This window comes from Pongo abelii, chromosome 14 (assembly GCF_028885655.2).
Source record: "Pongo abelii isolate AG06213 chromosome 14, NHGRI_mPonAbe1-v2.0_pri, whole genome shotgun sequence".
Classification (NCBI taxonomy): domain Eukaryota; kingdom Metazoa; phylum Chordata; class Mammalia; order Primates; family Hominidae; genus Pongo; species Pongo abelii.
Window position 1 is genome coordinate 58,067,549 of NC_071999.2, and position 24,558 is coordinate 58,092,106.

At 41.4% G+C, this 24,558-nt stretch overlaps 1 long non-coding RNA gene across 1 annotated transcript; it reads right to left on the bottom strand.

Moving 5' to 3' along the window:
• Positions 1-328: 328 nt before the first annotated feature.
• LOC103892249 (uncharacterized) lies at positions 329-20,493 on the bottom strand. The gene is made up of 5 exons (XR_656475.3): positions 20,297-20,493; positions 17,948-18,095; positions 16,837-16,944; positions 15,447-15,482; positions 329-404 (listed from the first exon to the last, which is right to left on the bottom strand). It is a non-coding gene; the product is annotated as an uncharacterized LOC103892249 (long non-coding RNA).
• Positions 20,494-24,558: the final 4,065 nt, after the last annotated feature.

A 24,558-nucleotide genomic window follows, 5' to 3' on the forward strand; every position in this document is an offset into this window, starting at 1 on the left:
GGTATCAGGCTACCTACCAGGTAGAAGTATTAGGTAGATTGGCAACTGATTTGAAGCAGTCATCAATTTGTTAGTTCTCTTGCCTGGGTGGTGTGGGAGGATCCCCATTCAACTCAGTTCTAGGACCAGCTGTTACTCACTCAAAAGTCCCACATGTCACAGTCTCACCGTGTTGAAATCTGACTGTTACTGCCTTCTCTCCCTTCTTTACCCAGCTTTCCATCTGTTGGTCTCTCTTAGGTAGGATGAGAAGTCCCACTCAACGTGGTTTCTCCTGGCTCCACCTGTAACTCTGCAAGGTCAATCTGCACCTCTAAAGGGCTATTTGCTTCTTGTGGCTTACCACATCTATCCATCTTATGCTTGCAAACATAGTTGTATTTGTCTTGGCCTCTATGATGGACCTGCACAGTATTTCAACAAACAGATGATTGCCTTATTTTCTAATGGTTAAGAATCAGGAGATATTGCATACAAAGATATGAGTTTCTGGCTTCTCTTGAAATATCAATGACTTGATGATACTGGGACCACATTCCTACAGCTATCTAGAGGTAGGATGCCCTGCTCCAAAATGCCACAGTCCCCACATTCCCCGATTCTCTTTGACATAGCCTGTGTCAGCCACTTACGTTAGATGCCTGGCAGCTGTAAGATTTGAATGTGTAACCACTTTTTAAGCAAAACATCTTGCAATTAAACTTTTTAGGTATAGGGTGATAGCTTATTGGATAAACCTTTTGAGTGATTATTTATGGAGCACCTATTAGGTATCTGGCACTGTGTCAGATGCTAGAGACATAAGACAACAAGATGTAGTCACTGCTGCTAAGGAGTTCCATCTAGTGTGGGAAATAAACAGCCAACAGATAGAAATTGTATCTTTTGACATGTGCCTCTGATACGTATATAAACAATAAGAGATAGCATCTGTCAAGGAGTTTATGAAAAATACAATTAGTCCTAAAGCATGTTTTAGGAAGAAAAGAGTGATCCCATCTTGGGGCCTTAAGGGCAAAGTATTTGAGCTGGTTCTTAATGGCTTTGCAAGCTTTTAATTGGCAGGTGGGTGAAAATTGATTAGCCCAGAGGAGACAAGGCTGCAAGCAAACCAGAGCACAGAAATGAAGAAGAAATGGGAGAACCTGGGCCCTGCAAGTAGTGCTGCTAGCGGGAGCTGAGGCTTCATTTTTGGCAGTTGGGAAAGATATGGCTTGAAAGGTAAGTTAGGGTGAGATGGGTAATGCTAAGATTTGAGTTTTATCCTTTGTACAGTGAGAAGTGACCTCAGGATGCAATGAGGGGAATGACATGATCAAAGAAAGGTTTTTGGTGGATTAGATATTCTACTCAAGCAGGATGAATTAAAAGGAGAGAAATGCAAAGAAACCAAAATTTATAGACTACTTGTTATATACAAAGCACTGTGATGTTAAAAAAAAACCTGGATGCTTATGGGATTTTCTCCCCTAATACCTGAATTTTAAGGAATGCAAACAAGATATGTCTTGATGTGTGTATCAATGTATTCATTATATGATACTTGGTGAACCCTTTCAAACTGAAGACTCGTGTCTTTTTTAGTCCAGGAATGACTTTATTTCTTTGATTATTGATCTTTTGAATACTTTGATCTCTCTTTCTGGAATTCTTGTTACACATAAGTACTAGATCTTCTGGATCATTCGCCCCTGTGTTTCTCATTTATTTAATACTTTATCACCTTTATCTCTTACACTCTAAGTTATGGGGAAACTTCTTGAACTTCTGCTGTAATTAAATATTCAGTTTTAATACATAATCCATTTGCTATGCACTGCACTTATTGCATTCTAAAAGCTATCTGTCATTTTTAACCAGTAATAAATATTTTCTGATGTCAAAAAATAAAATGGCATCATAAATGATATTTTAAAAAATGCTCTATGAAGTTATCTCACTGAAATCCTCAGAAATGTACCTATAGGAGGCATTTTTATTTCTATTTTAAAGAAAAAAAAACTAAGGTTCAAAAACTTTATGAGTCTTGCCCAAAGTCTCAAATCTAGTATGTGAAAGTGCCTGGAATAGCTTTCCTGACTGTCTGACTTCAAAAACCATGGTTTGACCCCTTCCTCTGTATCATGAGGAAGGACTAGCATCACAGAGAGCTCATAATAATTATTATGCTTATATCATATGTTCCAAGATACTAAAGAGATAAAAATGCACAATTTATTCAGAGTCCAATCTCTATCCTTCTGGCCTTCTGAATTTTGGAGAGAATTTGATAGGGTTGGAGAAGGCTCTAAAGCATATCCTTTAATCCTCAACTGATCTATTAGCTCCTGACCAGAACAGCTGGAACAAAGACTCTGAAAAAGAATATTTTACTAGTAAATTTTTATATTTTATTTCTTCTTATCCAAAGAGAGTCTTTTAAGCTCTCAAGGGAGGGAGAAAAGGTGGGCAAGTCATGACGAGGGTAATGAGATTCTCCTGCTCCAAATTGTTCAGAACACTTTAGCCACCTGCTTTGCCCAGAATCGCCATGCTGGCAGAGACCAGTAGAGAACAAAGCAATGGTTTTTGGAGTAGTCTGGCACAGTGGGCCTTCTTCTCATCTCCCTGCAGGTGTGTGCATGTGTGTGTTTGTGTGTGTGCATATACTAGTGCCACACTGACACAGCTGTTAGAATAAGCTCAAAGTTTTCTTATCTTAATCTCCAGGATTTTTTTCTCTCTAGTTCCAGGTGAGCTTTCCTAACCTTTTCTTAAAGTAATATACATATATATATATATATATATATAAAATCTGGAGATGCAAATATTCACTTAAGTGATTTAGAAATACTTTTAAACAGTTTCATGAAAAACCATGAGAAAGAGAGTTTAAAAAGCTAGCTCAAATTTCTCTTTTAGAAAGAGAATTTTGATTTGATTTTTTACAAGTTTTATGTACCTAGGAAGGAGAGAGGAAAAAGCCCTAGAGGGTACGCTAGCTAGTAAATTGTGGCACAGGTCTAGGATTTCCCTGGTTCCACTTATGCACAACCCTCATTCCACTTCTTTGGAGGCTCCTGTTCAGCTAGAGGCAGACCTGGGTCACCAGCAGCCTCAGGAGCCATTTCCTATTCCTTTGTGTTTCACCTTATTTAGTGCAAAGAAAATGGCCACAGCAACAATGTATGGGAGGTAAGGCTGAAGACGTCTTTCCAGCTTCTTCTTCAGTGTACTTGAACTTGTCAACATCTAGCTTTGCTATGGAAGAACAATTCGTTGAGACTATTGCATCAAATAGTATTGAACATTCATCAGTCACAATAATGATGATTAAGGCTCAATGTGAATGACAGCTGGTGGCTCTTGGTTTCTACTATGTGTGACAGCAATCTGACAAAATCCTGAAACAGCCTTAGGGATAATGGTTGGACCAGAGTGTGGCATCTTCCAACTACATCCAGGGTGTTAAGTTTGGTTTTGAATGCCACACTGTGGAAGTGACAGGAACACATTTGAGCACATTCAGAGGAGGGCAATGAAAACTAGATACTGGAGGCACCGCAGATGCTTCATCTACAGGAAAGAGCCTGAAGAGGCACATTGACACCCAGAGTTGACTGGTTGTGTGCTGTTTCAGGCAAAGATAAATGCATGCTAGAAATGAGTTCTATGGAAGGAATAACTTCTCTAACAACGACAAAATGGGCTACTGTAAAGGTAGTGAGCTCCCTAACATCAGAAATGCTCAAATGTATGCACCAGATGACCTACATCACAGATTCTGTGATCTTCTGATTTACTGGAGTCTTGCAAGTGACTTATTTAAACAAGTCCATGTATAGCTGCCAGCTATGGTTGATGCCTCTTTCCTGTCCTAACAGTCTCTTCAACCCAATCTAAGCTGGCTTCCATTCCAGCAACCTCATGGAGATTGCTTCTGTCAAGGCGACCAGCAACTCGCAGTCACCAAACCCCAATCTTCTCCGTCTCTAACATATTTCACTTTTTCAGAGGCATTTAGCACAATGGCAACTCCTACTTTCTGGAAATAGATTCTCCTGCTGGCTGCCATGACCTCATATTCACCCAGTGGTTTCCTTCCTACTTCACTGACATTCGTATCAGTCTCGTTTGCTAATTATTCATCTTCTCCTCAACATCTAAATGTTGACATGCCCCAGGGCTCCCCTTAGCATTCCCTTTTCTTCTCTGTTTGTGTTGACTCTATGTGGTGGCTTTAAAACATGCGTGCAAACTCCTTGACACTCTTCTCATCCAGAGGTGAGATCTATGTCTTCTTCCCTTGAATTTGGGTTGAACATAGTAATTCATTTGTAATCATTAGAATGCAGAAGGAGAGATAATTTGTAACACCAAGGACTAGGTCATAAAAGACCATGAAGTGTCCACCGGGTTCCTTGGGACATTAGTCTTAGGAATCCTGAGCTTCCGGCACTGAGGTGGTCACAGTGAAAGGAAGCCCAAGCCTTTCAGGAGGCCATGTGTAGTGCTCCAGCTGAGGACTCAGGCATCATGGAGCAGAGACAAACCTTCCCTGTTGTGTTCTGCCAAAGTTTTGACCCACCATGAGCATAGTAAAATGGTTGCTTTAGGTCACTAAATTTTGGGGTGGCTTGTTATGCAGCAACAGAACTGATACATTCCCTAAGGGGGCTCATGCTGTAGCATGACTTTAAGTACCGTCTATAAAAGCTTATGAGTTCCAAACCCACTTTCCAGCCCTGATCTCTTCCCTGAACTCCAGACTCTTAAATCCAATTATCCGCAGGTTTACTTGATCTCTCCATGTGGGTATTTAGTAAGCATTATCTGAAATGCAATATGACTAAAACAGAAAGCTCAACATTAACCTTTGTCCCTTGAGCTTGTTTCTTCTCTTTCCCCCATTTCTGTATACATCTAGTTTTTGAAGTCAAAACTGTTAGTCTTATCTCTGCCTTTTACCCCTAAAATCATCAAAGTATACCTAGAATCTGTCCCGTTCTCTCCATCTCATCTGCTTCTGTCCTAATCCAAGTTATTGTAATTTCTCTTCTCATCTACTGTCATATCCACTGAACCAGTTTTCCTTCTTTCACTCTGGCTCTCAAAAATTCCATTTTCTACACAGTAGCCTATATTAGCTATTTATTACTGTGTAGCAAATTACCCCCAAATGCAGTAGCTCAAAACAGTAATATTGATTATCTCACAGTTACTGTGGGTAAGAAGTCTGGGTACAGCTTATCTAGGTTCTCTGGCAATGATCTCAAAGCTTGACTGGGAGAGAGCTGCCTCTTAGCTCACTCATGTGATTGTTGGCAGGATTCAGTTTTACCAAGAGCCCAGCTTCCTCATGGAATGTTGGCTGGAATCCTCCTGTGGTTCCCTTGTCAGGTGGGACTCTCCCTCAAGCAGCTTACAACATGGCAGTTGGCTTCATTAAGGTGAGGGAGAGGGAAAGAGAAGGAGGACTGGCAAGTCATAGCGTTTTGTAACCTAATCATGGAAGTGACATCCCATCACTACTGCCATGTTCTGTTAGAAGCAAGTCCCTCAGTCCGACCCACTCTCAAGGGGAGGGGTTCATACAAGAGCGTGCATACCAGAAGGTGGGAATCACTAAGGGCCATGTCAGAAGCTGCCTACCACATGGCCACAGCGTGATCTTTTAAAATCATAAATCACCCCTCCTTAAATCATATCACACCCCTCCTTAAAACTTCCAATAGCTTTTGCTACATTTTAGAATGAAATCCAATATCTCGTTGTTTTGCAGAGCCCCACATATCTAGCCTGCTTGTCTCACCTCTAAGGTTACGATGCTTTATTTCATCAATTTCACTCCAGCCTTCCTGTTTTTCTTTCTGTTCCTTAAATTCTCCAAGTATGCTCCTTCCTTGGGGCTGTACATTAGGTGTGCCACCTTTTTGGATCACTTTCCCCTGTTTATGTAGAGATAGCTGGGTTTTCTCACACAGGTCTCCACTTCAATGTCACTTCCTCAGAGAGACATCCCTGGCTGCTCAGCTTAAGGTGGCTCTCTAGCCTCTATGACATTAACCTCTTTCATTCTCTGCATTGCTCTTATTCCTATTTATATTATTCTTATTCCTATATTCATTAATTTACTTACCATCAGTCTCTTTCCTCCCTTCTCTCCCACAAGTAGAATGAATTTAATGGGTTGAAGAGTTCCAACTTTGGGTCATTCACTCTACACCTTTAGCAATATCAGTCTCTATTAATAGAATTGCCAGGGACTTTCTGGCAATTTTCATTACTACACAATTTTCATTACTATACAATTTTCTGTACTACTACTACAAAATTTTCATTACTGTTTATAACAATAGCTGACAGTTATATGATACTTAAAAGGTGGCAAATACTGTTTCAAATGCTCATTTAATCATCACAACATCCACATTCTACAGATAAAGAAAGCCAGGCAGAGAGAGAGTAAGTAAGTTGCCCAAGATCACACAGGTAGTAAGTAGGATGGCTGGAATATGACCTCAGGATCTAACTTTGGAGTTCTTGCTCTTAATGAGTACACTTTCCTCCCATTCATGACATGTACAATTCTGCAACATCCGTCCATCATTACTCAACACAGGAATAGGCAGGTTGCCAAACTCGTGCAATTCCCACTACTCACTGGAAGGCATTTCCCCCCAAAGTATGCAGAACCTGTAGTTTTTGAATTTGTTTGTTGTCTTAACTATATTTCTACCATTTTAGTGCCTGTGTTTCAACTATCTGGGACAGGGAGAGGAGAAATGTTGAAACGTAAAGAGATACATTCTCCAAAGTGCTCTTTGAAGTCATCGTTTTACCCACGGAACAGATTATGTTTCTAAATATCTCTCAGATCTGCCCCGGCCTGGAGTTGCAAGAGGGCTTTCAGAAGTTTTTCTGGCTTTTTGGCAGGAAGAGAACAACTGCTAGCTTGGTTATGACCTAAAAAAATACTCCCTTGCTCTAAAGATGTTATTGACTCAATGACACTCTCTGTGTTACACCATCAAACACCCCCCTTGACTGTAACAGTACAGAGTTTTACTGTGTAATTGCTTCATTTTCCGTCCATGTGGAGCTACCCGTACGGTTCCACTATCCCATCTAGTCACCCTGCAAACTTCTCTCCACACATATTGTGAAATTTAGCTGGTAATTTTCCAGCAAAGGAATTTCTCCTGCCCAGATAATGATGATCACATGGCAGACAACAGGGGCAGGCCAGTTGCCAAGCACTGAGATAGAATAAACATCACCCAGCTTCCTTTTCCCTCCCTCTTGAGAAGGAACGGTGATGTCTTGAGAGTCAGAAAGAAAACAGTGACCAAATAGACATGATTTATTGAAAAATATGCAGGGCTTTGTTCGGAGGTCTGTCAGGGATGTTGTCTCCTCAGGGAGCCCGCCTCTTCCCACTGCTGCGCACAGAGGGCCTGCACGCGGACGCCATTTTCTTTGGTACACGCTGTCTCTAGGTGGAAAGGCTATTTTTTGTTTAAGCTGAATATTCACCTGAACAAATAGCAGATGTTGATGAATATTAATTTGTGCTTAGATTAATGCTTCAAAGTGTCAATTTAATTTCTGTTTTACTATTCAGGCCCTGATTGCAATGAGCTACTTCAGGATGTGGGGAGCATACACCTGGCTGGGGGCGGGGCTGGAGGTCTTCAGGGAGTGGAGCCGGGTCTTCGGGCTTTTATCTCTGCAGTGGGACAATGCAGAGATAAAATTGTCTCCAGTGGAGTCCAGATTCCCCCTGGAAGTCCCCCAGCTGTGCACTGGCCCAGTGGAGAGCTGGCAGCTCCTGAGAGACAGAGAGAGAGAGAGAGAGGGCAGAGACAGCAAGAGAGCGAGAGCTGAGCAAGTGCTTAAGCTGGGCTCCAGGCTCGAAGTGGGACAGGCTGCTGGGATTGCTGGGATGATCCCCTCATGGTCTCCTTTTAACATATCTCAGTCCATTTCTCTTGCTGACTTTTTAGATTCCTGAGAAGTTTAATCCTAATTTGTATCCTCCTAAACCCATATGGTGAGGGGAACAGAGCATGAGTTTGAACTCAGGCATATTAGCGTTTAAATCCTTCCCTTTCCTGAGTCCCAGTTTCCTCACTCGTAATACAGAGTTAGTGAGGGAACTAAGTGGTACCTGCGTTCCATGCTTAGCATGGGCCTGGCACCAAGTGGCACTCCATAAGTTAGATCCCTGTCCTCCTTCCCTTCTGATGGATAAACTCATTCTCAAAGAATGTAAAAATTTAAACTTTTCCTTATTGAGTTTTCAAATATCTCTCTGTTGTGTATGTTTATTTCTTTATGTTGCTCAGTTTCCTGATTCTCTGACTTATTAGCAACTCGGTAAGTACACATGACATAAATGTTTCTATTTTGAGTTTTTCTGCCAGAATAATGTGAATGCCATGGTTTTGTTTGTTTGTTTTTTAAAGAATGCTTATGGCACCATATTCCATATTTGTCTTGTTCTTCCTTGACCTATGTTGCTGCTTCTCTGTCAGCCGGACAAAGAGAATGGATTTCTGTCTCACTGAGAATTACCGTTTGAAGTCTGGGTGGGGTGACTCGGCTGTGCACGGTGGCTCATGCCTGTAATCCCAGCACTTTGGGAGGTCTAGGCGGGTGGATCACCTGAGGTCAGGAGTTTGAGACCAGCCTGGCCAACCTGGTGAAACCCCATCTCTACTAAAAATACAAAAATTAGCTGGGCGTGGTGGCAGGTGCCTGTAATCCCAGCTACTCGGGAGGCTGAGGCAGGAGAATCACTTGAACCCAGGAGGCAGATGTTGCAGTGAGCCGAGATGGTGCCATTGCACTCCAGCCTGGGCGACAGAGTGAGACTCCATCTCAAAAAAAAGAGAATTGCCCTTTGCAGACCTAACCTCGGTCCTACCATGGACTTGCCTTGCCATTTTGCCTTCTTGTTCTTTCCACCTCACACACTCTCATCCCGCAGACCCCAGATTGTCGGCACATTACTAACTGCAATCAAAAGAATCCCGAGTAATGCCAGTATGTAGGATTTTAAGGTCTTGAGTTCCTGTGGTGGAAACTGTTGACAGCAGGTTTCAGCATGCTCTGTGGATTCCCACCTCCCTCTAGTTCTCTTCCTGTTATGTTTGTTTCCCAGGGCTGTGATAACAAAGTACCAAAACCTGGGTGGCTGAAAATAACAGAAATGTATTATTTCATGGTTGTGGAGACGAAGTCCAAAATCGCGGTGTTGACTGGGCCATGCTCCTTCTGAAGTCTTTAAAGGAGAATAACTTCTTGCCTCTTCCAGCTTCTAGTGGTAGCCTTCGATCTTTAGTGTTCCTTGTGTCTCTGTCTTTCCATGGGGTTATTCTTGTGTTTTCACATCATGTGTCTGTGTGTATTTGTGTCCAAATTTCTCCTTTTTATGAGGATAGTAGTTATATTGGATTTGGTTTCATCGTAGAGTTAAGTTGGTTACATCTACAGGGCCCTTATTTCCAAATAAGGTCATATTGTGAGATATTGGTTATATCTGAGCTCAGGACTTCTTACTTCAAGTCTGTTAATCAGGGCAAACTTGTAATGATTCAGCAGCGACCTTCATTTTCTCTTCAGCTGTTAACATCTCTACCCTTGACCCTAAGAAATCCTATCTGTCCTTGATATCCCCTCCATCAACATTCTCTGGTCCCTCTGTCTTTATCTTTGGGATTTCTGTGACTCTGGCCCCGGCCCCCACTCTCTGACCAGCAGTTTTGGCTCCTGCTGGGTGCTTTCTCCTCTGCTCTTCTCTTCTGTTTCCTTGCAAGGACATTTCTTTTCCTTGCCCTTCTCCCTTTCATCTCACTCTCTTTGTTATTCTTAATTCTTTCAACACTGCAGCATCCTGGTCCCTGATACCATTCACCTATATCGAAAACTGGCTGGTAATTTCCATCTTCTTTGTTTATACATCAGCACAATTCTTTACCACTTTTTCTTGACACGCCTCTGTTTTTTTCAAAGCAACACACATAGTTTCCAGTGTATTTTAAGTAGCCTTAAGACACCACTTTATACTGGAACACAACCCAGTTTCCTACCTCTGCTGCCTCTTCCAAACACAACATGGGTCCCCTGGGGGATATTGCCTGTTCTTTCCCAAGCACTGAGAGGTGCCCTCTTGCTAATGTTATGGCATGGTGCTTTTTCAACAAAACTTAAGGAGTCTAGTTGGCTGCTCTTTTAACAAGCTTAGTGCCCTTCCTGGGAGAGTTACTTGAACTCATTTGAAAGATTACCTGGCTGATACTTCTGCCTGAAAGAATAACTATCCTAAAGTACCCGAGGTAGGTGAAAATCTAGTCTATATTTAAAACCTCCAGAAAAAGAGAATCAGTTTAACTCCCTTGATTAAAAATAATCCCCAATTTCAGGGCCCCATATTTTCTTCTGCTGTATTGTACATACTTGTGTTCTGAGTGATCTGATCTTCTTTATCACTTTTTAGGTACTATATGTGTGCTGGAAAAAGTCAAATCTAATTCCCTTGGCTTAATGCCTTGCCCAAGCTCCAGATCGATATTTTTAGCTCTCTGCCATCTCCCTGGGTGTCCTGAAGGCACTTTACACTTAGCATTCCTCCATCCCTGCTGCCTTCTTCCTCTTGTAGTCTAGATTTTGGTTACCAGCCTCAGTCACATCCTCCATCTCCCAAGTTATACAGCATTATCCCTGGTCGTGTCTCTAATCAGTTAGTGAACCCTACCATTCCAGCAGAGGAGGACTATTTCTATTGTATTTCTGTTTTCTTCTCATCCTCTTCCTCAACATTTCTCACTGAACTCCAGCACCTCTACCAGTCTTCCTCTTCAGTCCCTCTTCATCCCAATCCAAGTATACTTCTTTTGAAAAAGTAAAGTTGACCATGTAACTGTTTTTTCTTTGAAACTCTGCTGGTTTCCCATTGCTTGGGATCAATCTCTGAACTCCGTATGTTGTCATTCTGGGTGTCTCAAATCTGACTCTGACCTTCTCATTCTTCAAGCTCTGGCCCTCTACTCTCTCTCTCCCCCATCAAGCGTACGAAACTTTGCCAAACCAAGCCTCTCATTGTGTCTTGGAAACAACATACCGTTCATGCCTTTGCACTTTTGCATATACTGTTTCCTTTGCTTGAGATGCCCTTTCCTCCATTACCAGACAAATTCCTTCTCGCCTTTGAGACCTAGTGCAATGTTAAATTCTTGGTAATAGTACTAATAGAATCCCCCTTGCTAGGGCTGATGTTCCTCTGTACTGCATCCCATGGTACTTTATTCACAGTTGCATGGTACTACTCTGTACTTTATAATTTCCTTTGTCTCCTTCATTAGACTATTCACTCACCAACAGCTAGTACACAGTGCCTGGTGTTCAACAGGAAAGCCATGAATGTAACTCAACTCTATGTCTTTTTATCTCTTTACCTTCCTTCCCTTCTTTTTTTCTCCCCTTAGAGAAAAATCTGAGATAGTGTTTCAAAATCTACGTTATATAAACTATCAAAAAACAAACTAGCTGAGGTTTTAAAAAAGGTGGTGGCAGTGGATACTGCTCAGCCATAAAAAAGAATGAAATCCTGTCTTTTGCAGCAACATGGACAGAATTGGAGGCCATTATCTTAAGTGAAACCACTCAGACACAGAAAAACAAATACCATGTGTTCTCACTTACCCGTGGGAACTAAATAATGTGTACCTATGGACGCAGAGTGTGGAATGATGGACACTGGAGGCTTGGAGGGGTGGGGGTGAGGTGGGAAGGGGCTGGATGATGGGAGGTTGTTTGGTGGGTACAGTGTGCATTGCTGTAGTGTTGCAGACACTGAAGGCTCTGACTTCACCATAATTCAATGTATCATTGTAGTAAAATTGCACTTTTACCCCATGAATACAATCACATAAAAAATAAAATAAGATTTGAAAATCAAATCAAATAAAAAAAAAGAGTAGTCGGATCAAGTGAGGGATGGGGTTAGTGTATCTCCTGCCTGTCTTGAGTAGCCCAGCACTAGAGATGGCTGCAGAACTTTTTTTGAGCTTCCCAGCAGCACAAACAGAGGGTACAAGATCAGTTTATACAATTATTAGTATCTATGTAAGAAGATAACTCATTGCTCTGGGAAACAGCAACCACTCTAAATCCTGAGACCTGAGAGAAGTTTCTCATGAGGGCACATGTGATTTAGTGAACACTGCCATCTTCTCCCTCTGATTTCCTGGCTGAGCTATGGAAAAATAGTATAATATTTGTCCAGTCTCTACATTAATGAGTTTTAATGAGGAAATAAATATATTTTCTTCTAGTCTGTGTCTAATGGGCAGGGACAGAAAAAAAGAGTAGAGAGGAGAGAGTCACCATTTTTGGACTAAAAGCCCTGACAGATTCATTTATTCACTCATTCATTCATCAAACAATAACTCTTAATTAAATGTCCACTTTATAGGAAATTTCCCTTATACCCCTATTGTGCAATCTCTCCTATCTTAAAATTCAGCTGGAAATTATCTTACCATATATCAGCTCTTTCAAATCAGAGGCCAGAGGATGCATCGCCTAAATTGCTTTGTAAGGATTCAGCACTCAGGCTGGAGGTTTTTCAGTGGCAGCTAATGGTTGTCATAGGGAAGAACAAAAATGGCTCTTGGACATGCTTCTTTTTAAGCGTCCAGGGAACATTTTCTGGCTCTGGAAAGATTGCTTTCACAGAGCAATTTTAGCCATTATCAACTGAGAATAAAACCTACTTTACAAAATTAAATTAGCTAGTCTTCCCTCCCAGATTCATTTTTCCTCCTTTAGTGTGATGAAACCCATCTCTGTTTAGCAGGCCATGTAACCTCTCCTACCTCGTTGTTCAAATCATTTAGTAAAATAAAAAGGCTTTAAAAAAGGAGGTTGCAAATATAAACACGAGTGCAATTAAGATCTTGACTCCATTACATTAATATAACTACTTTGCATGGAGTTCATTATGATGCACGTCAGGGTTTTAATGTTTTCTCCGGTTTAGTGCTGTCCTCAGTTAGAAGGAAACAGCCTGCTTTAGGAAACAATTGCCTCTTGGGTTGGAAAATAGTTTGAATAGGATTCCATTGTGATTAATTAAACTCACACTTGATAAAGTAGAGAGAACCAAACAGTTGTTCTTTAAATTGACAGCATATTCGGTAAATAAAAAAAATTTATAACACCAAATTTAAATTTTCCTGATGTAATAATATAGTATGGAAATTACTCATCTTTATTTTTCTCTTTTTGCTGAAAACATGGTGAGCCTTTATTTTTTTCCTATGCCAAAAATAGAGGCACAAACGAGAATGAGGGAAATTGAAAAAAAGGACTTAATTAGTGAGCGCCGGCATGATAATATGGATATAAGCCTTTATTTTCTCTCCATTACCCTCAAATTATTTCTCTCAAACATTTTATCAGACAATTCTTCTTCACAGTCAGCTCTAAATGTGTGCTGCCTCCATGAGGAGGGGCCGTCCATCTTTCTCCCTGCGTAACAGCCTCCCTTCCTGGAAATCAGTCTCCAAACTGAAAAGCAGCTCCTCTCCCCTTTCAGTTCCTCTCCTGACCTAACCCACGCCTCCACTCCACTCAGCAGGGCCTTCAGGAAATAACCATTGTCAGCCCTTAGAATATGAGGCAAGCTACATCAGTGACATTAGAGAACTGTAACTAACGTGTCTGAAAGGAGAATAATGAGCCCTGCTTTGAAAAATGTCATTTTCACTCAGCCTCTCCTTCTCTCTGTCTCTCTATTTTGTCTTTGCCTTGTTTTCCTCTCTCCTTATGCCTTTCTTTGTGCCTGTGTTTTTCTGTGTCTGTCCATCCTCCTCAGTAAGTCCATCCATTTCCTCTCCCTGAGCACCACCTCATCCCGGCATCCTTCTTTGCTTTCTCTCTCTCCCTCCTCCCTTCTCCCCTCCTCTTAAATCTAAGTCTCTGGGTTGCAATCAAGATCCTTGAAGCTGGCTGGGTGCGGTGTCTCACGCCTGTAATCCCAGCACTTTGGGAGGCCGAGGCAGGTGGATCAGCTGAGGTCAGGAGTTCAAGACCACCCTGGCCAACATGGTGAAACCCCATCTCTACTAAAAATACAAAAATTAGCCAGGCATGGTGACATGTGCCTGTAGTCCCAGCTACTTGGGAGGCTGAGGTAGAAGAATCAATTGAACCCAGGAGGCGGAGGTTGCAGTGAGCCGAGATCGCGCCACTGCACTCCAGCCAGGGCGACAAAGTGCTCTCATCTCAAAAAAAAAAAAAAAAGAAAAAAAAATCCTTGAAGCCAAATAAAGAGTGATGGAGCATGTCTCTGGAGAGTGTCTTGAATTAACTGGCAAGACTCAGGAACTGCTATTAATGAATCAAGGCAGCTAGCTCCCCAGGGTCAGCCAGTGTTACTGGGGCAGCACATTCAAATACTTTTGGTCGTCATTGAGAAGCTCAGTTTGGGCCTTAAGTGCTGATTTCTTTTCTGATGGAGTGTTGCTCCCAAGGCTGCAGCAGGATCTGTGTGATACTTAAAGTTACCTCTCTTGGTGTTGTCCATTGTCGACACTGTCACCACCAGGGCATAGCCCACAGTGAGCTCTATGAGCTGACCCAGCTAGAGAGCAACATGGGCCTGAGGTAGGTGGGGACAGGATTTAAACTTTCCTTAGCCTTTAGGGTAGGGGTGTCCAATCTTTTGGCTTCCCTGGGCCACACTGGAAGAAGAAGAATTGTCTTGGGCCACACATAAAATACACTTAACACTAACAATAGATGATTAGCAACAAACAAACAAAAACACACACAAAAAATCACAATGTTTTAAGAAAGTTTATGAATTTATATTGGGCTACATTCAAAGCCGTCCTGAGCCACATGTGGCCTGCAGGCTGCACGTTGGACAAGCTTGCTTTAGGGTGTACCAAAGAAATATGTCCCCTTAAACACCTTCTACATTTTGGAGGAAAGCCAGCTTCTCACAGGGGACTGGTAGCTTTCTGATAAATAGCCTACTGGGCTAAGACACCCATAAGCATACTTGTTTGCTCGTGATGTGCAGGCTTGAGACACAGAATTACCAAAGCGTTCTGCAAATTCAAAGAGATGAAATACGATAGAAACTTTATTGATTTGGCACACTTGACTTTCCCTTTCTGAGCTTTTGATGAATGTCTAGAACGAATGTATAACAAACACCCGTGGTCCAACTGCTGTCTACTGATTTCTGATTCTTTTTCCCTCTGTGACTTCACAGACCTTGTTTTATGGACTTTTCAAGACAGTTGAAATAATGTATTTTTAAAGAATAATTTATAAAATGAAAACTAAACCCAGGTTTTAGCCTTGTTCACCTAGCAAGAATAGAGGAAAAGAATTAAAAATACTTTTAAAGTCTAGCTATTAGGGAATATAGTAGCTAAAAATTTACTTACTCTTACTTCTTACAATCTTTCAGTCCTTGGTGCCATCTATAAAGTTAGAAAAACAAGAATTAGAAAATCCTCAGGTCAGTTCAGTCTAAAACATATTTATTAACTATTATGTACCAGGTACTGATGAAGGGCAGGGATCCTGGGGTAAGTAGGACATGGTTCTTGCCCTCAAAGAGCTCACAGTCTTCATGGACTTCCCAGAGATTGTATGAGGAAAGTGCTGAGTAAATGTCACTTCTCTTCTTTTTACCTCGATATAAGGACTTTCTAAGGACAGTGGGCAAACACTCATTAGAATCCTTTCTTATCTTAAATGGTTGGGTTTCTTCCTATTTGTTTTGTGTTCTTGGTCAAGTGGTAGCATCTCTGTACTCATATACCACTTTGCATATACTTTTACTTCCAAACTGTGACCAGGGGATGTTTGTTAAATGCGTGCATGCATGAGGGCCTGAATTGTTTTGCAATTGCTTTTTAAAATCAATTTGTCTTTTACTTTGGACTCTATGAACTCTTTCAGGAAGAGAAGGCCATGTCTTCCTCATGTTTGTGTCCCCAAATAATATGTGCTCACAAAAACTCTTGGAGTTACATTTAATTTCGTGCCTCCTTTTTGGGTGAAAAATGGGATGCTTTTCTCCTTGCCCTTATCCCAAACACACTGGGTGTGGGATTGTTGTGAGGACATATAAAGTGTGGATCCCAGTGGATCTGCATAGCTTGGAAAGCGTGGTTTTGGGGGTGAGTGGTGGCAGCTATCATACATTATGAACAAGCATGGCAGTGTGTTGCTGGGTGTTCTGCTCCGAAGAGTTTCTGCAGAGACCAATTCTTAGCAACGATTAAGTAAGCATTTTTTTCTTCCTTCTGCCAGCTGTGAAATGAAGGTGTTGGCTACCTTCTGGTTTCCTCTAAATTAGCATACCCCTCTCTTGGTTGCAGATATCGTATATAAATCCTTTGTAGGTGCTTGTTCATTAGCTCCATGAAGTTTCTTTGGGTCTCTCCTCCCTTCCTTCTCTCAGAATCTCCCTGACATAAGCTCCTCATGGTTCCTAACCCTTCAGGCTTATCACTTTGTCGCATTGTCCTCTTGCCTGGTTTAGAGGTAGTAGCCTGATTTTGGAATTCTTAAGATATTACTGCAATGAAGAGCCTCTACATTTTACTTCTTAACAGTGACCCAGAGGTACCTCACCCCAGTCTCATCTTTGGTCCAGGGAATAGAACAGCCTAGGGCTCTTCACCTTGTCCTGTATCTGTGGAGAAAGCTGTGATTCCCCTAGGATGAGCTGATGTTCAGAATGAGTACAGCTTTCTCAACTGGAGGTGTAGGAGTCGGGGAAGATTGTGGGTGGATCTAAGGTAAGCATCTTTCCTTCTTACTCACAGGACACACAGCTAGCTTTGCTTTCATCCAGGTATACAGCAGAAGAGGTTTGTGGATGTCATTTGCATCTCCTTGCTAAAGATAGGCAGCAAGTTCATATGCTGGCTCCTAGAAGGGAAAAGTTGGGAAATGCCATAAAGAACTTTTTTTGGGATTAGAAACTATTGAGAATGCTTGCCTCATTATTAAAAAGATTCTAGAACAGGACAGATCTAAGGAGATACATCTGATCCTAGACTTTTTTTTTTCTTGTTTTGGAACACTCGGAGTCTGGCCCTGTCACCCACGCTGGAGTGTGGTGGCGTGATCTTGGCTCACTACAACCCCTGCCTCCCGGGTTCAAGCGATTCTCCTGCCTCAGCCTCCAGAGTAGCTTGGATTACAGGTGCCTTCCACCACGCCCAGCTAATTTTTGTATTTTCAGTAGAGACAGGGTCTCACCATGTTGGTCAGCCTGGTCTCGAACTCCTGACCTCAGGTGATCCACCCGCCTCGACCTCCCAAAGTGCTGGGATTACAGGCGTGAGCCACCATGCCAGGCCTGATCCTGGACTTTTAAAGTCATTCCTCTACCCCCAGACATTCAGCTCCAGTGAAAGGACAGTGTCAAGGGCAAAGGCAGCAAAAATCTAAGGGTTTTGGAGAGTGGTTGGCAGGGCCAACTTGGGGGCCTGGCTCTGTAACTCTTTCTCATTTTTCAGTTGTCTCCTTAGCCCTTGGGAAGGCTTCTAGATGCACAAATGCTGGATTCTGTGTCCTCCTTCAGTGCCCCCTTAACACACTGTGCCTGCAATTCTGCCAGCACCCAGCCCATCCAAGGCCCATGTTTGTGAGACCATAAGAGTACTGAATGCAGGGGCTGCTTCTTTTGCTGCATGTGCCTGCAGATATGTAATGTCACAGAGACATTACAGGCATTCACTGGAGACTTGCTGAATGAGTATATTAGGCAGCTCCTTTATAGCACAGGTGGTCCACTCTAGGAAAAGCCCTGCTACCTCAAAATGTCCCCAAGGTAACTTGTGCCCAGAATGTGCCCATGGAGTATTAACTTTAGGGTTTACATTTTTCTCCCTAATTCCTACACAAAGTCTGTGAATGAACACAATACCTTCTCTTCATGAATTTATAAAGACCACCCTTGTCCTAGTTCCTAGCAAAGGCACATCTTCGATGAATGCTGTTTCCCCTTTGATGATATGCAGACAACCCTGGAAGCAGTGGCATTTTACACTGTTCAACAGGAATTAGATAAAAATCTGGAGAAATTTGTGGAGCAGATTGTTGTACCAGGAGAGAGCACATAGAGAATTAAATAAGTTAATATTTGAAAAGCACATAGTCAACACTGTATGTCTTTTTAAATGGAGAAACAAAGTGTTACTGCTGTTATTGTTATTATTAGACACTAAAACATTATGCAGACTGCAACATTATTGCTTAAACTACCAAAGTTCTGATATTTCAAAAAGAAAATGTTTTACATTTTGGAAGTCTCCAAAATATAACATGGAAGTACTCTTGGCTTGAGGTTTATTCTATTTAACACCTTTCAATAGGGCAACATCTGGATGTTATCAAGGCTTGGCAAGATGAGATGCCAAAATTACAAATTCTGGAAATGCTGTGCATTAGGCACTCTTGTCTTTGCCTGTAATTGCCTTAAAGATATAAAAGAGCCTGATTGTAATAACTCCCCTAGTGTAACTATTCTTCATTTCTATTCCACAAGAGAAGATAGCAGGAAGTAGTATCACTCTAAGGGTATGAGTAGGGAGAGAAGGAGCTAATCCTTAAATATGTGTGCCCTGCATCTCAAATAAGCCCTGAACAACAGTGTGAAAGGATTATGGGTACTCTTATATATATCCCTTAACCTATTAACTGGAATAATTGTTGCACTAAGATAAGACGCCCCTAAGTATTCCAGGCTAGGTGGCCCTAGGTCAGAAAGCATTTATTATTTATTTCCTAAAGTCCTGTTCTCCAGTGATAGGGACGGAAATTTGGCAGACCGGGTCTCCCCCTGTCAAGCAAGTGAAATGGTTGTTTCATTTTTAATCTGGATCGTTTGCCCTGACAGATAAATCTGAAGAGTGCTGTTAAGAATGTGATGAATTGGGCTTCTGGTGATGTCTGTGGGAAAGGGAGCAAGATACAGCAGCCTGGAACTACTTTCATTGCACACAATTGCAGGCCTTTTAAAATGAAATTGGTAGAGCCAACCATTTCCGAGAAGACTTAAGCAAGGAGAAAAGTTTGTCTCAAACATGCCTTGGATTCTCTCAGTGCACTTCATCTCTCATTTCAAGGAATGTGTTGAGGGTCTTTGGATTGAGCTGGAATAATGGAGAACACTTGAGTACTATTGTGGCTCAGTTAGTTTTGCCCCTGGGTACCATGACACTTTGTGAGCAGAGAAATGGGTGCTTCTGTGTTACAGTTCAACAGCTCTAGCTGGAGGTGAGCTGTGTAACATAGAGAGGGTAAGGCATGTCTGAGTCACTCTTGGTACCACGTGGCCAGATACCATGCTGCCAAGCATAAAGATAAGCAGCAGTTTAATCCTTATTTGAGTAATCTGACCTGAGGAGATAGCCAAACTGTGATTACCATTCCCAACTAGACTTTTGAGATGGGCAGATCACCTGAGGTCAGGAGTTTGAGACCAGCCTGGCTAACATGGTAAAACCCCGTCTCTACTAAAAATACAAAAATTAGCCGGGCATGGTAGTGGGTGCCTGTAATCCCAGTTACTCAGGAGGCTAAGGCAGGAGAATCGCTTGAACCCAGGAGGCGGAGGTTGCAGTGAGCCGAGATTGCACCACTGCACTCCAGCCTGAGCAACAGACTGAGACTCTGTAAAAAAAAAAAAAAAAGAAAGAAAGAAAGAAAGAACAAAAGTGGTAAAGCAGTCAGGGTTTGGTCAGGAGACAGAAATCACAATAGTACAGTCGTGAGTTGCATAATGACATTTCTGTCCAACACAGACTGCCTATATGATGGTGGTCCCATAGATTACAATACTGTTTTTACTGTACCTTTTCTATGTTTAGGTATGTTTGGATATACAAATACCATTGTGTTACAATTACCTACCACATTCAGTATAGTAACATGCTGTACAGGTTTGTAGCCTAGAAGCAACAGACTATGCCATAGGGCCTACGGTTGTAATAGGCTATACTATCATCTAGGTTTATGTAAGTACATGCCATGATGTTCACACAATGATGAAATTGCCTAACAACACATTTCTCAGAACATATCCCCATCATTAAGCGAGACATGACTAATAGTTTGGACGGGGAAAACTTAATACCACATAAAAATTAGGAACTAATTAAAGGGTATTAGCTACTAAGAAGTATAAAGGGAATTCTCAAGAAAACTGGTTATAAGACGCAGGGAGCAGTCACTAGGCATAGGGCTGAAAGACAGCATTCAAAGAAGGTATAACCTTGAAGGAAGTCCTTCCAGTTCAGTTTCAAGGCTGTGATTCATTTAATGTGGTCTAGTAGATGTCAGAGAAGTCCACTGAAGTGATGCAGGATGGGCTGCCGAGCAGGAAGCCACTTGTTATGGTGAGGGTGAAACTCTTTGGAGGGTTTGTGTCATCAGGTCTTTTGCATGCCCCTACCAAGGGAACTGCTGGTTGGCAAGGAAGCAGCTCAGTGTTTTCTTTTCTTATTTTATTTTATTTATTTATTTATTATTATTATACTTTAGGTTTTAGGGTACACGTGCGCAATGTGCAGGTTAGTTACATATGTATACATGTGCCATGCTGGTGCACTGCACCCACTAACTCGTCATCTAGCATTAGGTATATCTCCCAATGCTATCCCTCTCCCCTCCCCCCACCCCACAACAGTCCCCAGAGTGTGATGATCCCCTTCCTGTGTTCATGTGTTCTCATTGTTCAATTCCCACCTATGAGTGAGAATATGCGGTGTTTGGTTTTTTGTTCTTGCGATAGTTTACTGAGAATGATGATTTCCAATTTCATCCATGTCCCTACAAAGGACATGAACTCATCATTTTTTATGGCTGCATAGTATTCCATGGTGTATATGTGCCACATTTTCTTAATCCAGTCTATCATTGTTGGACATTTGGGTTGGTTCCAAGTCTTTGCTATTGTGAATAATGCCGCAATAAACATACGTGTGCATGTGTCTTTATAGCAGCAAAATCACAATGAGATATCATCTCACACCAGTTAGAATGGCAATCATTAAAAACTCAGGAGACAACAGGTGCTGGAGAGGATGTGGAGAAATAGGAACACTTTTACACTGTTGGTGGGACTGTAAACTAATTCAACCCTTGTGGAAGTCAGTGTGGCGATTCCTCAGGGATCTAGAACTAGAAATTCCATTTGACCCAGCCATCCCATTACTGGGTATATACCCAAAGGACTATAAATCATGCTGCTATAAAGACACATGCAAAAGTATGTTTATTGCGGCATTATTCACAATAGCAGCTCAGTGTTTTCTAAAAACAGAGCTGGAACCAGAAGAGAAGCCCCTTCCTTGTGCAGTGTCCCTCTAGCGCCCTCTACTGACAGGGCCTAACAGTGTTCCCGCTAACGAAAGAAATTAGGTCCAGCTCGTTATCATAATGTAGGGCAGAAAAGGCCATATGTGGGGCTCAGAGGCAGTAAATTGGAACAGGCATAGGCGGTGAAGTAAAGGTTGCCTTAGAGAGGGGCGAGGAGGTTGGAGTGGGTGGAGCTGCAGATAAATTAGGATGAGACTAAGCGATGCACTGAGCATGGTCCTGAAGCGTGGCTGAAAGAGTGGGGATGGAACCGAGGGGGAATTAGAGGAATACTCAGGGGATGGAATAAATAGGTCTCTGTGGCAGATGAGCCAGAGACGGGCCAGAGGGAAGTGGCAGGCATGCACCCTAGGTTTGGTGGCTTTCCTATCTGAGAAAAATGGCAGGTTTGGGTTTCAAGGAAGATAATGAATTCTTTGGACTTCTCAATTTATGGTACCTGTAGACTATCCTAAAATTCAGAATTTCCTGGAAAAAGCACAACAGATTCAAATATTCAAATACTCAAATATGTAGTGGAGCTATAGAGTTCCACAATTGATACAAAACTCACATGCAAAGAAAAAGAATGAAAAACAAATTTCCACCTTAAGAAGAAATTCAACAAAATTTATTTTCAGAAATAAACTTTCTTCGAATTCATAAAAATCTAATGAATTTCCATTAAAGCTTGGAGCTGTAGTACTTTTTTATAATATGGGAAGTTGTAATTTAATTTTTTCAAAGATTGAGAGGTGGGATTTCACTATGTTGCCCAGGCTGGACTTGAACTCCTGGGCTCAAGGGATACTCCCATCAACTTCTGGAGTAGCTGGGATTACAGGTATGCACTGAAACTATAATTTGAATAAAGATCACCATTAAAGTTCAGTGTATTTGTACATGTGTTTCTGTGTGTGGAGTTTTGTTGTTGTTTCGTACAGAAAGAAACTTTTAAAAATCTGTATATAATTTCCAACTGAATGAACTTTCTATATTAAACAGAGTAGAAAATATAATATTTTTACACCCTGCTACATTTTATTGCAGGCCAAAAGCTGTCTCACTCTTTCTGTATATATACACATATGCCCAAAGGAAGGAGGTGGAGCTAATGGGCTGAGAAGTCAAAAAACAAAACAAAACAAGTGTATTTTTTCCTTGGCACTCATTTCTCGAACCACACATTATAGCACTTAGTTGTATTTCGTATTTTTCTATTTTGTGTCCAGTTGCTTTCTGTATATAAGTCCTGCTTCCTCTTTCATGCTTATTCCTAGAGGGCAGGACAGATACCACATGCTATTTATTCTTCACAATTTAATAAGAACTTATCAATAAAGAATTCATTTTTATTGTTGAACACACGCTTACTAAGCATCATTCTGAGCCAACACACGCCTAGGTGATCCTTGGAACAAGCATGAAAAACACATAGTTCCTGTCCTTGAGGAACTCATGATTTAAATGAAGAAAAATGTAAAATGAGACCATTTTGATAAAACATATTTGGATGCTTAAAGTGATAATCCATTCTTTGGTCAGACTCTTGAATTTTGAATGGATCTTTGAAATAAGGATCCAGGAAGTACCATCCATTCTTTCCACCAAAGTTTGTGAGTTTACTGGGTATCAGACACAGTGTGGGCTAATCAGAACTCCAGTAGTATTTGTATGCAAAAGTCAAATGAATGTTCCCATATTATATGGAATTGTACTGGAGAGAACATCAGAACAGTCTAAAGCTTTATAAACTTGACAAGAACACTGAGAAGAATAACGAGTTAATCTTCCACAAAATGCTTTGAACACAGAAAGTACCAACATAAGTGCTAATTATTATTATTAGCCCCAAGACCTTTTTCCTTTTTCCCTGTACTGTTAGATCCATCATAAAATTTCTTGACTTCAAGGGAAAGTATTGTTCTTTACATGAGCACTTTTTGTGAAGTCAAATGTTAATATATGCATTTATGGAAAAAACACATCTTTCATTATTCTTTTTATCCTCCGTAGAGGGAAGACATTGTTCATTTATCTATTCTGTAAGGTCCCTAGCAAAGCAATGTGCATTTTGTTACTCTAAGTTGGCAATGGCTGGCTTGCCTTAAGAAGAAGCAAACTGTAGATTTAGAATCTTATCTGGGGCCAGGCATGGTGGCACGCACCTGTAGTCCCAACTACTGGGGAGGCTGTGGTGGGAGGATCACCTGAGCCCCTGGGAAATCGAGGCTGCAGTGAGCTGTGATTTCATCACTGCACTCCAACCTGGGTGATGAAGCAAGACCCTGTCTCAAAACAAACAAAAAAAATCCAGCCACAACAGAAAAAACCCCAAAGAATCTTAGCTAGGACTACAAACTAGTGAGATTTAGAAATAACAGAACTTAGGTAAACTAAAAATATTTGCATTTTAAAGTGGTTACCAGGGGAGACTATAGAGTCTACACTATCAGAGATCTGTCATCACTCCAAATATTTTGGTTCTTGTCATCTGGAATTGCTTTCAGAACCACTTGTGAAAACCATATTAAAAGCTAGTGCCATTACTTCATTTCACATCTGATACACAGAAAAGAACATGAGAGACCAAAAGTGAAAAATATATCCAAAGGGAGTGCTCTGTGTTGGTGTGTGCAAGGCTCAGAAAGTCAATGAGTTAGAAACTCATTGCAATAATATGAAGCAAATCATTCTATACACACCCACATAAACTCAACAAAATTTCAAACACAAACATTGAAAGGTTTTAAAGCATTTTAAAATTTCAAATTTCTGTTATACTGGATCTCATGGGAAAAAAAAAGTCAAAATCATGTTTAAAAGGCATTCACCAAAGAAGGAAAGAAGGCAAACAGGGAGAATAACCTCCACGACTCCCCACTCCCAATACACACACACAATTCCTCTCTGCCCTCTTTCCAGGAGTCTAATGAAATGTTCTGAAAAACCAACTAATGACCACCCCCTCTCCCAGGCTGTTTCTTCCACCACAGGTGACAATAGTCAGAAATTTTTGGTTACTTTCCACCATTTTCTAATGAGCCCGTTTGTTGTCTGGAACAGGAAAGAGAAGTAGATAATGGGCAGCTGGAACATAGAGCTGGCTAGTCACAGGCTCTTATTCCTTTCCCTGTCTCATACATCTTTTTAAGGCTTGTATTGGTTTGCTAATGT